Source organism: Passer domesticus, chromosome 1, assembly GCF_036417665.1.
Source record: "Passer domesticus isolate bPasDom1 chromosome 1, bPasDom1.hap1, whole genome shotgun sequence".
NCBI lineage: Eukaryota > Metazoa > Chordata > Aves > Passeriformes > Passeridae > Passer > Passer domesticus.
In genome coordinates, this window is record NC_087474.1 from 38,513,712 (window position 1) to 38,531,798 (window position 18,087).

At 37.7% G+C, this 18,087-nt stretch overlaps 1 protein-coding gene across 1 annotated transcript in view; it reads left to right on the plus strand.

Annotated features, from left to right (window-relative positions):
- The first annotated feature begins 14,914 nt into the window (after window positions 1–14,914).
- Window positions 14,915–18,087, plus strand: part of LRRC3B (leucine rich repeat containing 3B) — an 89,577-nt gene continuing 86,404 nt past the window's right edge. Inside the window, exon 1 of the mRNA XM_064415001.1 lies at window positions 14,915–15,050. The gene's annotated coding sequence lies outside the window, so the exon portion shown is untranslated. The remainder of the gene's footprint in view (window positions 15,051–18,087) is intronic.

The following is an 18,087-nucleotide window of genomic DNA, read 5'->3' on the forward strand; positions in this document are numbered from 1 at the left end:
GCAGATAGTTTTCAGAGATCATTACAAAGGTACCATTCCAATAGCAAAAAAATATAACCAGTACTAACAGGGTCCAAAAATCAAAATTCTTCAAGCTCTGGTGAAATGTTCAAAGCCTTTTTGAGTGCTGAATTGTCTGCTTGAGATGTGGCTAGCAAGTGGCTTTTTCTCCTGACAGTCAGATGGTATAATCAGAACCTACGTGACATATTTGTCTGTCTTAAACATTTTATCACATCACTCTGTTCTTTCATCTAGAAACTAGTACTTGCCCTTCTATGCAAATGTATCTATCTATTCATTAGTCTGTCAGAATGTCTATAAATATTAGATTGTTTTGAGGAGGCAGCGCCTAATTTGTCAAATGAAAATATTTTTCACCAGCTTTCTAGCACACAAACGGTGATGGATGCAGTAAAACCCAGAAGTTATAGCTATTTAGCTGGTGGGTGCCTTGAAAGTGTGTCACACAAATTACCCAGCTGGAGAGAATTGAAACCACAGTGAAAATCCTGTTATTATCTTCAAAAACATATGGACAGGAAAAAAAATATCGACTTCATGTGGCAGTTGAGGGCCATTTTTAATGACTTTTTCAGTCACCCATCCGTAGGAGCTCAGTCGATGTATGGAGTACCCTGAATGATATTTCAATCCTTACATTTCACTGAAGATCTATTTTCTTTCTTGCCCTCATTGAAACCTCTTAGACTATCTGGTTATGAAATGTCTCCAAATATCCTCTGGCAGCCAAGTGAAAGTAGTAAAGTGGTTTTGTTTCTTTTGCCTCTTTTCCAAAGTGGAACCATTCTGAAATCCATCAAGCAGCATAACAGCCACATGTTGTGCATACCCTGAAATAGAAGAGGTGTAAAATGATGTTGGCAACAAGAGTTATTATTAAGAGTGCCTGTCCTTTGTCAGATAGCTTTGGAAGAAGAGAGAGGCATTGCAAGGAAGGATATTCACACTGATAACCACATGTCCATTTGTGCTCACACATGCACTTTTCAGAACACTACAGTGTGCACTGACAGCCTGCAGAGGATCAGCTTCAAAAATTTCCTTTCAGTCATTTCTTAGCCCCCAGCAGAGTCTGGGAAAGGTGTTTGTGATCAAACTGGAATGTAAAACTGTGATACCATAAATAGAAGCAAGTTCTACTTCATGGAGAATTTCCTTCTCCAGTACGGCATTGATTTCTTCTTGAAGAGAGTAAAATCAGTGTGGTATTGGCATTTCTTTTGTATCTATTTTATGTTAAAGGATGTTGATGATTTCTTACTCTAAGCATTTCTTCCTCAGGTAAATATTGGTATTGTCCTGAAAGAAAAACTTATTTTCATATTACATTAGGGCTTTGTGGGTTTTTTCTTATATTATTTCTACTCTGATCTGTGGTGAGTCATACACTTTGATATAACCTTTGCTGACTTCCCTGCAAACATTTCATTGGGTGACAAGTACCTGGAGTACTCCATCCTTCAGACAAAAAAAATGCCCAATCTGCCTTTCGCCTCTACATACATTTCCTCTTTTGCAGATGTTCAATACTACACCTCAATCTGCCTTTCAGTTTTTCTGCTCCTCCTTAGGCCAGTGCCTTCAAGCTCTACTGCAGCAACATGAAAACAGGCATAAGGAATTAGGAATCTGTGTGCAATTTGAAGGAGTTTGATGACTGGATAGTCTGAAGGTTCTAGAACTGTATTTTCAAAGCCACTTGGTTGATAGCCACTACTGATTTGTCCTCAGCAATCATAGCAGCCTCTATCCCACTGGTATTTGAAGTTTCCATTCTTAAGCATGAAATTATGCTGCTCACAGGTCTCAGACACCTTTCAGCACCTTCCTGGGGTTGGAGAGGCCTCTTGAGTGTTGATCCCATTCCTCTGTGTGTCTAAGATGCCACTAAGCATCTTCACTAAGTGAACTACCAATAGTGTCAAGAGATTTTTGTTTCTCAGACACAACCTTTAATCCTATACCAGAGATTTTCAGGACCTGAATGTGAAATATGCATACGACTTCTTTTTCAATACCTAGTTCAGTTCTTCTTTCTTTACGTAAGTTGGACAATGAATTCCCTTCTAGAGTGTCAAGGGTTTGCAGCAGAAGCTATCCAGCATATATCTTATTATTCTTCACTGCTTTCTTATTGTAAGGCTGCGAAATGTGGAGGATTAAGAATTCTGAAGTTCTGTATTCTTTTCTTCCAAGAAAATGCAGTACATTATGATGGCTTTATTACTGAAGAATTAGGGAGAATAAAGCTACTTTACGGAGGAGAATTGGTTCATTCACTACAGTGCTTACCAAATACCTCCATACTTCTATTATGAATACTAGCCTCGGGAGGATGCAGATATCTCCTTTCTTCCTGACAGAGGCTCTGCCAGTGATTCTAGACCACATGAGGCTGCAGCTCTAGAGGAAAGAGTTTGAATTATGAGTGATCATTCTTCAGAGTTCTTTCTGATTTTTTACTGTCAACATTGATCTTGTTCTTATTTACATGTGCAAGGCCACGTGCACAGGAACAATGAGGCGATTACACATATAACCACCAGATAAATTACTACTTGTAAGGGCAAATGTTATTTTCACAGAGTGGATGGCTGGGACCTGTTTGGTATTTGGCCTGTAAGAGGCAGCTGGGGACCTGCTTGGTATTTGGCCTATAAGAGGCTGCTGATGACAAGCCATTAACAAAGGAGAGTAGCAGATTGGTTTTGTTGGGACAACAGGCTAGGCAGTTTCAGAGGTGTCATGCTTACCCACAGAAGAGAAATGACTGATAACAAACACCAGAAATATCTTATTGTGGGTTTTATTCACACCCATTTTCTCTTTAAAGTAAAGGGAATAACATAGTGGCTGTAGTAACAGTTTAAAAGTATTTGGAATAGAAAAGGAACTGTCTGGTACCTCTATTACTCTTCCTTTGTTGCAGTTCTTCCCAAATCTGTGATTTCAATTATTGGTTGTTTTTCTGTTTTGTTCTTTTTTCTTCAGATGATGAGTCTATACAGTATTTTCACAACTGAGCAGGAAACACTCCTTTTAACAGAAAGATGTGGTCAAATCTGCAAGTGGGGGTGAAATAATCCAGTTGAATAAAGGATGGGAAATACTTAGCAGGCTGGGTACATGAGCCACTTGGACAGTCAGCAATTAAAAAGAGAGTCTAAAAGTCCTAAATAAATAACATACAGAGAAGAATTATGAATTTAACAAAAATAGCAATGTGATAGAGTAGGAGTTTCATGTGTGTTACTGGTTCCAATAAACAGTTAAATAAGTAAATCTGCAGTAAATACAGACAAAGAGGAAATGGCAAAGCAAACAAACAATAATTTCAGAGAGGCTGAATGAGTGTTCCATAAACTAAATGCTCAGGATAATGCTGGTTCTATATTTCTATTAGAGTAGAAAAGCTGAGTTTAGGAATGAGCAAAAGGGTGTGCCAAGGCTACAGCTGGACTTGTCAAACATCAACCTCATATATCACCCCTAAGAGAAGCCTTCAGTTGGATAAGGATGAGCTCCTCTTCAGGGCAAGGTTTCTTTCACAGGCATTATGTTGAACACATTTCTCTCTTTTATGGAGAAATGTTGGAGACCTGTTTAAACAGTTGTAAGTTATATAAAACACAGTAAGGTTTTTCAGGATCATATCTTTCCAGTACAATACTCCTCTGCCTTCTTTTGGTGGTAACACTAAACTTTCAGAAAATATAGGTTCTGTGTTAGATTCCTACATGCTAACAGGGTGCAAATATAGAGATATCCTCCATTCACCACAAACCAAAGATTTTAAGTTAACCAAAAATAAAGTAGAAAGAAGGTTTTTGTAAACCAGCAGGACTGAAGCAAAAGGTACCCATCTGATTAGTTCATAGGGGCACCTATTCAAGGGTCAAAGCTTGAATAACAGAAAACAAGTGAGCCACATTCTGGAGCCAGAAGCCTTTTCTGTCCCTTCTGCCACTGCCCAAAAGACTGTGCTGAATTTGGGGCTGCTGAAACAGAGGCAGCAAGAAGACACAAGCAGTCTGTGCTTGGAGAGGGAAGGCAGCTGTAGGGTGCCACTGGCACTGCCTGTCCTTGTGCCACCCTGCCCCATGCAGTGCTGCAGGGTTGGGAAAGAATGGCTGGAAAGCTGCCCAGTGAAAAAGGATCGGGGAGTGGTGGTCAACAGCCAGCTGAGCATGAGCCAGCAATGTGCTCAGGTGGCCAAGAAGGCCAATGGCATCCTGACCTTTATCACAAATAATGTCACCAGAAGGACCATGGCCTTACCCAGCACCAGTGAGGCCACAGCTTGAGTGCTGAGTTCAGTTTTGGATCCCTTACTGCAAGAAAGACTTTGAGGGGCTGGAGGGTGTCCAGAGAAGGGCAAGGAAGCTGGGGAAGGGTCTGGAGTACAGCTCCTGTGAGAAACAGCTGAGGAAGCTGGGGGTGCTTAGTCTGGAAAAGAGGAGGCTCAACCACTACTTAAGCCACTTTGCCTTTCCCACACAGCTGACCCATTTTACATGAAGATCCCTGTTTTAAATGAGAAGGGGTTAAATACCTCATATTCCTGTGCTTGAAGTTCTAAACAATGTTGAATGTTCATTTTTCTTAATGAAAAATGCATTTAAATAATGTAGGCTTTTAAAAATTTTGTTGTAACTATCTGTTGTAGCAGATTACTCATAATATGTGAGTGCCTATAGCTGTTTGGAAGCGTGGCTACTCTCATGTTGACTATAAATCTAAATTAACAGAGATACATTATTTATGTGCATATGATGTAAGCATTCAAGAGGCAGGCAATTTTTAAGAGAAACATAATTATTTTATTAACTTCCAAAAACACCCTGCTTACTCCTTTGGAAATTCACAGAGAACACGTGCATATTTATAGGAACAGTGCAAAAAAGGGTGTGATTATAGGAAATACAATTCTGTTTACTACCTATAACATCTTTGTTCTTGTCTTGGTGCTAAAAAGAGTCAGAATATTAATTCAGGGCAGTGGATCGTGATGAGTATGATCGTGATCCCTTTATATGGAGAAGAAAATTTTTTTTTCTCTGTCTACAAAACTGGAAATTAAATCTTAATTTCCTCTGTATAGAGCACAATCAACTATCTACTTGCAGCAGAGCCCCTACCAACACAGACAAAAAATGAGTTCATATTAAAGGACTCTGATCTAACATATTTGGGCTCAATCATTGATTTTTCCACTTCGCCTTTGACATATCACCTAATTTCCCTGCTGAAATTCCTCTGTGAAACTAATAAATAATATTAGTTTAATAATAATTAATAATATTATTTAGTAATTTATTTAGAGAAAATGCAGAATCTGGAATAGCGGGGCTTAGACTGTGCTGTGGAGGAACCACTTTATTACAGCTAGCCTGCAATAAGAAGGACCTAGTCCAAAATCCTGCTGTGCCTTAGTTTTCTGTTAGCAAACAAGAGGAATGAGGTCTCCTGATCTCCAACACATGCTAGAAAGCCTGCTGATTTAGTCAACAATGGCTCATTATCATATTAAAGTGTTTATTGGATTCATTAAGCATGGGAAGCTGTGGATGAAAAAGAGGGCGTGCTTTAATTTCCTCATTCCTGCTGCCACTTTTCTCGCTTTCTTCACACTGACATTCCTGCTTTAATTAAATGTTCAGCTCCTCCTTGTGATTTCTGCACCATTTCAACAGCATAAAGTGATGTTTCTTTGTGGCAAAAATACATCCAGACTGTTAGTAGATCCTCTTGGGTTTTAAAGATTACTTACTGGGAATGTCCTCCTAAATATTCCACTTAAAGTGTATTTGTCTGACTTTCTCCTCTGAGTAAAGAAAGTATTGCCTGGGACTGGCTAGAGAAGCCTGCTGTGCAGAATTGATTTTCATGTTTTATAAGGTACTGATGACTCCAGTGCTTCTCTTGCAAGTCGTTTTCCTCTTGATGGGCTTTCTTTCACACCAAAAGCCCAAGCAGCAGCAGTAAGCTGATCTACATTAGAACTTCAGCAACTACAAATACTGAAGCCCTTGCAAGAGAGGACAACTAAATATTTAAAATGTTGTTTTTAAGGCATTTTAATCAGTTTTGTGTATTTGCAGGCTGACAGTAACATCTGTCTTTTATGTTGCCTGCCTAATTATTTGACTTAACTAACTAACCTATAGTGGGATTGATATCCAGCAGTGGGAATATGATTTGAATACAAACCTTCTGAAGACAGATGAGTCAAGTTATCAGTTCAATACCACTGAATTCAACCCAACACAAATTTTCCGTTTATTTCTGTATAGCATTTTGAAGAGGGCTGTACTTTGTAGTCAGACTAAAAGAGAAATACAGAATACTCTAGGAGCTGGCAGGAGGTTTCAGCTCAGCTGTCCTTCATTCTTTCATTTTTTCTTTTTTATTATTATTCTTAGTATTTAACATAATTTCTTACTGTGTATTATTCTTCAGCATTATTCTACTGCATCCTAATGACTTGGAGGTAAAAATTCACAGAAATTATTTTTTCGTGTTTCCCATCATTTATCATTAAAGTCAAGTTACTGAGAAGTATTTGTTCCTGAAATGGACAGAGGATAAGAGCATCTGGAGTGATTTTTTTCTGGAATAGTGACAAAAACAAGGGGTGACCTTCTCACAGAAGCCTGTGATATCATCAATATTTTCTTTAAAGTGCAGTGGAAATGAGCATTTTCTTTCTCTTCAAACTGACTTCATAAGTCTTTGTACTTGTCAAGGCTCATTGAGTAAAAGTCTGAGACAGTAAAGTGTTATAACTATCTCAGCACATGTCCTTCTATCCATCCTTATTTAAGATTTACAATTACTTCTGGCTGTATTTTCTCTTTTTTATTTTTAATTTCTTCCTGCAGTTAGTTTTTATCTTTATAGTCCTTATTGTATTAGTTGCTTAGAAAGGTCTTATTTTTATACTCTTGATGCATATTTTCACAAGTAGTTCATTAAACACAAGGTAATATTATTTTTTATCCTAACATTTTCATGGAAAAAAAAAATCAAACGTTGTTAATAAGGACTATGCTTTACTTAGCTAATGTTTAAGAGGTGCCAGTCTTATTCTCCAGTACTGGGACAAAAATATTTATATTGTGGTATTAAGAAACCAAGTTCTTATCCCCTTATTTTACACAGAAAACAAATGATCTGTGTTGGATACCAGAAATGAAGAACAAAAATCCAGAATACTCTTCCCCCCCTGCTTTTTCTGTATTCTGGAACATTTTCTTATCTTTTTCAAATTTTGAAGCTGTTGGCAGGAGTCACTGAGATGACATGCATCCTTTGACTTATGGCTCTCTTCTGAAAAGTTCTGAAGAGCTTAAATGTCAGCAGTTTGTCAGCTCTAGTGGAAACAAATTGATCCTCAATAATGGAACAATGGTTTAGGAAATAGGAAATACTGTTTTAAATTTTGTAAGATAAATCTCTGTCCCCTAGAATTGCATTGAACATGAGAAGTTTGATGCTGTATCTCATTTTTAGAACTAAGTTTTGTTCTTTTCCTTCTTTGTATTATGGTTCAGAATTATAGTGATCTTGTTTTTAATTAATATTATTAATTAATGAAATTATTAATGCTTAAAATTTAAGTTAATTTAATTTGTTTAATTAATTTAATTAAAACAAGAAAACCTTATTAATTGACCTTTCAGTCTTTTCACATCCCCTTGGAAACCTTTTGTTCTCAGTAAAAGTACTTCATGGTGTGCTGTAGTGGTACAGGGAGAAAGAGCATACCTGCCCACTTGTTCAGGTACTTAGGAGTATATAGTTTGTATCAAAACCATGGATATTACTCAGCAAGTTTGAGGAGGCCTCAGACTGAAGTCACACAGTGTCCAGGATGCTTCATATATTAATTCTCACTTATGTATCTTCTTAATTTTCTGGTTTTAAACTTAAGAGCTTTTCATGTGCTGACATTGCAATCATTTATGGTTAAAAAGATGATTGCATCACTCAGATGACAATAAAATTTTTAAGGTGGACATTTTTGCTCCTGTCTTCTTTCAGTGGTTTCAAATGTGAAATATTCCTATTGAGCAAAGAAATATGTTCCCTTTCTAAATCCTTGGGGTTTCAGAAATAATGAGCTTATCTTCATAATTTTCTGACATTTTACTCTTTGCAGTTGTTCTATTGTTAGAAGCTATGTTTTAAAAATATCTGAACTAGCTTTATAATGGGAAGAAGTATTTTGGAAGAGTAGGTGTTGATGAGGGAGAAAAGCCTTGACTGTTCTGTGAGGAAGAGTGAAAGAATTGGTTCTAAGGAGAATCAAGAAGATAAAAAAACAGTGTTTGGCCTCAGACTGAGGACTAGATCTGTTTCTTTTGCTCTTACTAGGAAAAGTCTGACATTTTAAGCGTGGATAATGGGAGCCCATTGTTTCAATTTCAGGAGTAATTCAGTAATCTGCTAGAGTGTGTATTTCAGAGTGAGATAGCAGAGATCCTCTTATTTCACTGCTACCATTTTCCTCACAGTCCTTTGGAGTCCTGGGATCTGGACCTCAGCAGTGGAGACAGCCATGCCCAAGTCCCTTCCAGCATGTAAATTCTTCCCCAAAACATTAATTTCTCCCCCTTTCTGTTAAGTTCTTTCCTTGCCTGCTGCAGAGTTAAAAAGGAAAGTTTTCTGTTTCCCAAGTAACTTTTTTCAGCTGTGTTTCTTGTTGTCTTCTCATCATGTTGGTCTCTTTAGAGGATTGACATTCCCTGTGTGTCGTACAGCACTCCGTTATCACTAGCCTTGATGTCCCCCCTGAGAAGCTGAAAGTTTGCCATCAGGTGGCTATCCTAAATAGGAGATGATCCCTGGAGTTCTGCATTTTAGATGCTCTTGTGCTAGGCAAAAAAATTTGCTTACATCCTCTCCTATGGAGCTCAAGATCTACAGAAGAGCAAAGCAGAGCAGAGGAGATAACCAGCTCTGCATTCAAACTGAAGACTGGAATTTCCTGCAAATGCCCTGAAGAACCATGCTGGGTCACATTCATAAGTTCAAACAAATCCTCCATTGTGTTACAGGTTTTTCTCTCTCTGTCTCTCTCCCTCTTTCTTTTTTTTTTTTTTAAGATGAGGCATTTTAATTTCCGAACTTTTTTCTTTGCCTTTTCATATTATGATAGAAGTCATGATTAGAAAGCAATAAAAGAAAGTAATTGTGCAGTAATATGTACTCACATTCACTTTCTCATTTCTCTGTTTGCTAGTGGTACTTCTTACTGTGGAAATTTGAGTTATTTCTCCTAGATTTCCTCCAATAATGTTTAGTTGCAATGTGTTCCTTTTGTGCTTGTTTTAGACTTTTCTTAACTGCACTTTCAGCAAAATACACAGTTTAAATTGTGGAGAGATGGCCTTAAATAATGCAGTGTCATTAGAGGTTTCTTGACTTTGTTCATTATAGCTGATATTTTTCAGCTTTCTCATATTGTGCTGTATTGGTAAATGCTTCCTTTATGCCTCTGACCTTTAATACATTCATTAAATTTAATGAGTTTAAAATATAAAAGAAAAATAATCTTGCCAAACAGAATCATCGGGACTCTTATTTAATAGGAAAAAGAGGACCAGATTCACAAAGCATGTCTATACAAAACTACTTTGTACTCATTCTACCTGCTATGATATTGTGTTGCTACAGTATGTTCAGTCTGAAAAGCTGAGGGCAAAATAACAGCAGGCACTTGAATACCATTCTCCCTACGTGTTGTAAGAGAATTTTCTCGTTTTCATGGTTAGCCAGGTACTATTTATGTCTAGACGTGACCAAAGAGTCTACTACAAAATGTAAAAAGTGTCTTGCAGAGGAATCAAACCTGGTTTGTCATTTGTTCACTTTTTATTTTATGGGAAGAGTTTAGCCACTGCTGCCTTAGTCGTGATTACCAGTAGTTCTTGAAAATTGTGCTGAAGTAATACACTACAAAAAATTTACTTGCTTGTCCTCTCGAGAAAGATCTCCCCATTGTATAAGGATTGGGAGTGGGACTTGCTCCCTGCACTGTGTTACAATGAGAGAAGCTCCTTTTACAGTACCACTGCAGAAGAAACCTCCTTTCCAGGGGCAGATTCTGCAAACTGCCTTCTCTCACTTTGTCATACTGGAGAGTGCTAAAGTCCTTTTACAGACATGCAGGTTTTTTGGGTTTTTTTTGGTGAAAGAGAAAAGTGGGCTCTTGCCCAGCCTTTTCTGCAATTATTTACTTTTTGTTGGCTGGGTTTGCAAAGAGATGAATAAATTCAGACTGCGAACCCTGTAGCTTCTGTTATCATTTTAGCAAAATTTTTAGTGTGTGTGTGCAGAAACTGCAAGTCAACGATATGTGGCACAGTATCAGCAGTGACAATGCTGACATTGCCTGGGTTTCTCCTGGACTACTCACACTCCACATGGTACCACTAGTGTCCATGGGCTCTTTACCCCAGCTTCTCCTCCAAACTTCATGCTTGATCTCCTACCCTCTTCCTGAACAAGGCATCCTGATACAATCATGTTGATTCATAGAAGAAAAACCAGAAAAATGATGTGGAGTCAAAGTATATTTGCCACTATTGGATTTTTCATTCTGTGCATAAGGCACATTTTTATCTGCTTCTCTTTGCCTTGATCATTTAGACAGTAAACTCCCTGGGACAGGGACTGGTTTGCAGAAAGATTAGGCTCAGCTAATTGCAAGTGTGTTCCAGCAGTTGAGATAAGGATGAATTATAATCAGCACATATGACTAAGAGGAGTGACTCTATTGCTTATTTCCTCATGATTTACATGCCATCTTGAGCACAGACAATGCATGATTATGAACTGTCTTTTAAAGAAGGAGGACCAGCCATATCCTTTAGATATTAATGGTGTGTAGACTTTCAGACCATAAAAACAGGTAAGATACAGCCTTTTTATTTATTAGGTTAAAAAAAGTCTTCAAAGGGTTAAATGTGAAAATATTGACATCCTGTTGAAGCCTTCATAAGAAAGTGGAAAAGCAGAGAGAGAAATTACCTTGGAGTAATGTATTAGCCCTCTGTGATGTATTTAGCATGGGAGACATTTGAAGCAGAGCATAAAACTTGTGCAAAGCCACTACATACATATAATTCTTTTGGGTATGACAAGAGGATAAAGATAACTGTATTGATGATCTCCTAAACTTCTGCAATGACACCTCAGGCCATTCCAAACTATGAGAACCACAAGATATCTGAACAAAATTTTCTACTACATGGAAGTCATATAAAAGGATGGAGACATTTTTTCATTTAACATCTTGCAAGTCCACTGCCTAGACAAATCTTCAGAACTGGTACATCAGCTTTAGGGTCTTCTGAGGGAAAACAGTATTTTATTTCTGTTTACTATTCTTTAATCTGACACTGAGCCAGCACTTAAATTCAGGGTGGCTTTGACAGGTTGCATGCTTTATAAGTCGGTTTTCCCTCTGTAATTCTTATGTCCTAAAACTATGACTTCTTTTTCTGTTTTCAAACTCATATTGGGCAAAAGTTATTTTAGCCTAATCTTACTGGAGATTTATGAAAAAGGGTTTTGTATGTATTCAGTAAGGATGGTGTGAATTGGCTCAATAAAGCTAAAATAGCTTTACAGTAGCTGTTGTCTATTCCATAACACTGCTCTGAACATAAACTATGGCATTAAATGGAATTAACCAGCTTGACAGATAACTTTAGTCTTCTTTTGAATACATTGGTTGATATGTCATTTTGACCTGAAAATAATAATGGAATACTGGAAAGAGTCTACAAATTTAAGCATCAAAGAATTGCTCCATTTACTTCAATAGTCTTCAAGCTTTATAACAGAATTGCAGAATGCATTAAAGATTATTTTGGTACTAGATGATCATCTAACTGAAAATATTATTTCCATGCCTATTTAGAATATTAATTATTTATTATTGCCTTTACTCATGCTATTAGTAAATTCAAAGTTGAGGAAAACAGTATATCACTTGGAATATTAATCAGATTTCATATTAATTCTTACCTCTCCCAGTTGCCTACAGTCTGAGAATGCATAGAATGAAAAGTACTTTTTCTAAAAAATTCGTTTTATTAATTGGATTTTACAGAAAACGTTAGCAGAGAGGAGGCATTAGGATGATCTCCCCTGATTTTGGCTAGGAGGTACATACTTTACTTTCCAGTATCTAATGCATTCTGACAGTTCCAGCTTGTCTGTTTCCTCCTCCTTGGAATGGTTTTAACACACAACATCCATTTTCTTGTTTTTAGTTGACCCTTGGTATTGTGTGCTCATATGGAGTGCCATAAATTGATATCTGTATATTGCTTTTGTAAGAACTACTCTTTTTAACATTGTTTATGTGTTTAACATTGGCTTCTTTCTACTTAACTGCTTTGTATCAAGAATATCTTGTGTTACCATCATTATTGTCCTTTCTGTTGGTTTAAAAAGCTGAAAATCCTGGAAGTACAAAATAGATCACATGCCTTTGTCATGGTTCTCCTCTCATCCATCTCTGTTCTCCTTGGTATGATTTCAGTAGGGAGTTTTTGGTGGTTTTTTAAGAAGTTAGAAATTTAATATCCCTCAATTTTCTCAGTTTTATCTTTTCCACATTTGTAGCAAGCCTGTTCCTTTTTGTAGCATAAGCAACCAAAGGTATAGAGAGTGATTGAAATTAATTTTCATTCCATTGTGTTGGTATCATTTCCTTTGGGTTACAGTACTCAAAATATACTCACAGACTGAAGTGGTATATAATCTGATTTTTTTGCTGACATTCATTTTGTTCAATAATGGCAGTAGTTAGTCCTGACTTATGGTATATTAAAAGGAAGCAGCACTTATCACAATGCCTCTTAAAAAAAATTAAAAACTCTTTCAGCTTTCTTATTTCATAATCTCTCCCTATTTCTTTATTTTGATATATTTAATTGCCTGACTCACTTATCTACAGAATTGTGTTAGCCTGACCAGTGCATTTTGAGTTTTGCTTTTCCCCACTTCAATTTACTGTTTACTGTTCATCCTTCTAATTTACATCACTCTGGATCTTCCATGATTTTAAAATTAAAATTTTCACTTTCTTTCCTCACATCAGACAGGAGTAGTGAACACAACTTAATCCCAGCACACTGTAGCAGTTGAATCAGCCTCTGTGGAACTTACCCATTACATGAGATTTTATAACTAGTTTTTATCCTTCCATACCCAAATTTCCTTAGGTCCGATGATCTTCCTCACATTGAAGGGAGCCAATGGTATTAGTAGCCATGGATGTCCAAGGATGTATTTTTCATTAATTTTCTAGTGGTGCTCTGAAAGTAATTATCAACTTCCCAGAAATTCTCATTGCTCTTCTTTCCCTTTCTCTGGATATTGATTATGAAGAAGAAAGGCCATAAAAATTATGACTAGCATTGCCAGCACCATCATCACTAATGCAGCAAACTGAGTAGGTGGCAGGGCTAAATTCGAGCTTTATCAGAAAATTCTCAAATATATCTGCCAGGTATCAGGGCAGGCCTTTCCTGTGAAGTATTGCTATGTATCCAGGAAAATGCCTCTGTGTAGGAAATCCCCACTGCCCTGGAGTTATACAATAAACTTCAGGAAAGCATTTGTTCTCCATTTTTCTCAAGAGTGGTGACAAGATTATAACTATGCAGTTCAGGTTTATTTAATCATTGATGGAATTTCTTTTAACACAATAGCATTTTGTTTTATTTGGAGAACCCTGAACAGTATAAAATGGTATTTTTCTTAGCAAAAGATGATTGCTAGTGACAGACTGGCAGGAGGACAGCTGTATTCTAGAACTTTATACTGCTCTGACAAAATGAATGGACTGATGCTGGTTTTTGCCAGCTGAAGGCTGGTCCCACAACTTGCTTCTGCTGCCTGCCAGGAGAGGCAAAGTGTAAAGTTCTGTGGAGGTCAGGGCATAAGTTAAGGCTCTTCACATGTGCAGCTGCTCCAGTATCAAGCACTGCTGTGGTAGCTTAGCACAGCTCCAACCACATCCTCTAGAATTAATCTGGTGAGCCACTGTTGAATTTCTGTGACAATGCAGAAATATCAAATGTTCCCCTGCAGGCAAACTTGGAGGAACACAGTCTTGATTCTTGTGGCAAGCCTGGTTTGAGCTGGCTCACCTTTCCCAGGATATGCCAGCCTGTCTGGCAGCAGATCACACCCCTATCCCATGGGCTACTGTTTAGGTCTCCCCACACCAGGATTTTGTCTGGTTATTACAGAATCTTGCAGGTTACTCTCTATTTGCTTGAAAACATCTCCATACACTACACTTTCTGTCTTAAGCTGTGTTACTCTGATGTCATTATCCCAAAGCAGTCACAAGAGCAGAACTGTGCAGTGATTGGGGAAAAAATACTACATAATCCAAAGAACACTGTATATTTTCCCTTCCATCTCCAGAAATATGCACAAATTAAATTTACTCAAAATGTGGCAAACTTGTCCTACATCAAAAGTTATTATCAAAAGTTAAAAGTGGAATGTCTGTTTTCAAATGTGTGTATTAGCATTGATTTACGATTCCTCATACAGAAGAATTTTTATTGGACTTTCAGTAGTCCGTGTCTCTGTCATAGGCAAAAGTACAAATGTTCTCCTGGGCTTATTCTCTCTTGTTTGGGTTGTATATGCAGTCAAATAAGGCAAATAGATAAAGCAACAATGAAGGATTCAGACTTTGCAAAGTTTTGGACTAAAAATTGTGAATGTAGGATTACATTTCATCATGATTTCAGGAGACTTCTGAATAACATTCACTTATAACCTCTATGGGATCTGCTCAGTGCTGGTGATGTTTTCAGCCTGGTGCAAACTCTCAGAATAAGAACATCCCATCTTTAAGAGTGTCCAGGTTCAGCAACTGAAAAAGGAAAAGCTAAGGCTCTGCATGAAGAAGCATGAAAGCTGCAATGAAAGCAGAGAAGTTCTCTCTTCCACCAGCTTGGTCGATCAACATATAATGGACACTGCAGGTAAAACAAGTCTTTAAGAAATTGAAAATTATAAGAGGAAGCCTATTTTGTGAATCCAGATAAGAAAGGCTGCCAGGAGGTCTGTGTAAGATGAAGGAATGGAGATGGAGGAGAATAAAACAAACACAGCATTGACACAGACTTGATTTTTGTTCTTCAGTTTTAGTTCTAGTTTTTGTTTTGCTTTGCTTTTTTTAAAGAAGGCTATAAATAATCTAACATGAAATGTAAAATAAATTATTCTGGCATAACAGTCCCCTAAATCTTGCTCCAACCCCCCCTTAGTCACTAGAAGTGTATAAAAAATGCAAATCACTGAACTCAAAAACTTACAGCCTCAGTAACTGAGGTAACAGGGTTTTGTTTATAAGAATAGCATAGCACTCTGCAGCATAAACCTTCAATTAATCCTTTAGTGCAACCTACAACGATAGACTGCATGGCATTATCAAATTCTGTTTTAGCTGTACCACAAGCACACTAAGTTAAAAGTGCTTCAGGCAGCTAAAATGACACACTTGCAAATTTTTTTGTGTTTCTCTGTTCTGCTTTCAATTGTGCTAACAGGGGGAAAAGGTGAGGGGGAGAGAAGATCAGAGAAACCCACACAGGTTTTAAAATAGAATTTGAAAGGCACTTTTCTTTATTTACCTATTTTACTGTGTTTTTTCCATTGTGTATGCATATGATCCTTTCAATCCTTGCCTTTTTACGTGGGTGTGGGTACAGATCCTTACCTAAGGCAGGCAAAATTGGTGTCAGTGGGAGTGGCGTGGTGCCACTCTAAACACAGGTTGGATGTAAAGCTCAGTTTTGACTGCCTAAATTTTGGTGCTTACCCTGGATTCAGGTTAGGTGTACAGGATGAATCTGTGGGTCAGGGGGAAACCAGGTGCTTTGCTCAGGCAAGACCTAGGTGTGCACCACCCTCTCTGTCCCTGTGCCCTGGCATGTTGATACAGGGAGGGAGAAGCCAGCAGAGAAGTGTTCTTATTGGGATAGTGAGGATGACCAGGCATGTCATGCTCTGCCCACTGTCTCTGATTGCCTTTGACATGCAGCCATACCTGGCTCAGCTTTCCTTGATAATCCTCATAGGTGTCTGCAGAGCTTAACTTTACTCTGGAAAAGCCAGTGACTTTCCTTTGACTGTAAGAAGGCTAGGACAGAATATATTTCCAATACAGACTATTCAAGAAGATTTCTATAGTGGGAAGAAACTACTGAAAAGATCTGTCTTTGGAAAAAAAAGCATGTATATGGGATGTATGCAGGAAATTACTTAGGTACCTTTTTTGTCTGTATTTCTAGCATGCAGCCTGAATTCTGCTAACATTGAATGTATGTTTGGCATAAGAATGCACTTAGTGCATCTCAAATATGGTGGGATTATTCCTTTGTCCTCTTTTGGCTAGTCTGACAAGAAACAGAAGTGTGTTTCTTCAGCTTATTTGTATAGCCTGTATCTCCTCAGCCAGGATTTCCTTTCCCACCTTCCTCAAAAGCTTTTATTGCTCTGTGTTGTTTTCCTATTGGCATTCATCAGATATGCAGGTACATATGCATTTTCTGTGGAATATAATGCAAACTACTGCTTTACTCTAACAGGAGTATTAGCATGAAAGAGGACCAGAGATCTTTATATTTAATTTTATTCTGGAAAAAAAATCCTGAAGGCCCTGAAAAACATGTGCTAGGTGATTTTCATTCCACTACTTTGAAACAGTACTGATAATGAAATGTTCTGTAGGGATGGCTTTAGAGAGACAAGTAGTCAGTGATGCAATGTAGTGGTGGCAGTGCCTGTGGTGCTTTGGACATGTTATTGCCACTGCATTGTGCTCTGGAAGAGAAGAGAAACAGAGTAGTAGTCATGGGCTGTTTGGCCAGTATTGTTGGAGGGGTTGTGATTTCTGCAGTGTGGGCTCCTCCCAAGCTGTTCTGTGAATGATAGAATCTAGGAGGAAGTAGTGGCATTACCCAAGAGAAAATGAACAAAGAGATTCCTTGGAGTGTTATTTCTGGCAAACAATGTTTTTCCCTTGGATAGCTTTCACATTGCTGGAAGAGCCAGCGGGCATCAAAGTGCTAAGGCATGCTGTGTTTTCAGACACCTGTGAAGATAAATTGGTTGTGAATTTAGGGTTTTTGAGTTAAGTGCCCTCAGGACAGGAGATGAAAAATTAGTCCTCCTGTTTGTGAAATGTTTTCTGTGTAGCTAAGACAAATTTTAAAAACCTGGTAAGTTTCTTCCAGTGAAAAACAAATCTGCATAGAAAAATAATTTCCAGATTAACCCCATTTGTGTGTGGTTTATTTTTTTCAAACTAAAGCAGTGTGCTCCAAGGCATTTCATTGTACTTTCAATATTTCTGTGGAGGAAAAACTCCAGTCTCGAATGTGTGATTTCAGTAAAGTTTTATTTTCTTTCAGAATTTTGTGTCTGTCTTAAGACAGGCTAATCAAAGGTATGGATTCACTGCTGTCTTTCTCTTCAGGTAGCACCAGGCAGAATAGTGTGCACACCTTACCACCTGCAGTCAGAACTGCAGCTAGACATGTGCCCACTCCCTCTTTTCTCTCTCATAAATGATAATTACTTTCTCTCACCCTTTATTTTATCTCCTCAGATTATTAACACTGTGGGGCAACAATATTTCTTTGCTTTGTGTATTTACTTCACCGAGAAAAATGGGATGCTGATCTCTTATAGTTTCTGGGAAAAATTGAACCAACCTCAAGAAACTATTTATGCATATTACAGGGAAAGGATATGACTCCAGCTAGCAGGTAAACCACCACAGACATTATTTTGTCTATTTCAGGAATAGAAAGAAAATACTCATGCTGTTCAAAAGGCTTTGTCTTCCTTTTATATTACTTTTTCTTCCTATAATGAGTTGTTCAAGTGCTGCCTAAAGCAGCTTCTAGATATCTAATCTAATGGCCATATCGTTAAAGGTCTTTTTCTAAGCCCCTGGCTTTGTTGTCTCTTAATCCCATTCATTTTTTTCTCTTCTGTTCCTTTCCCCTGTGT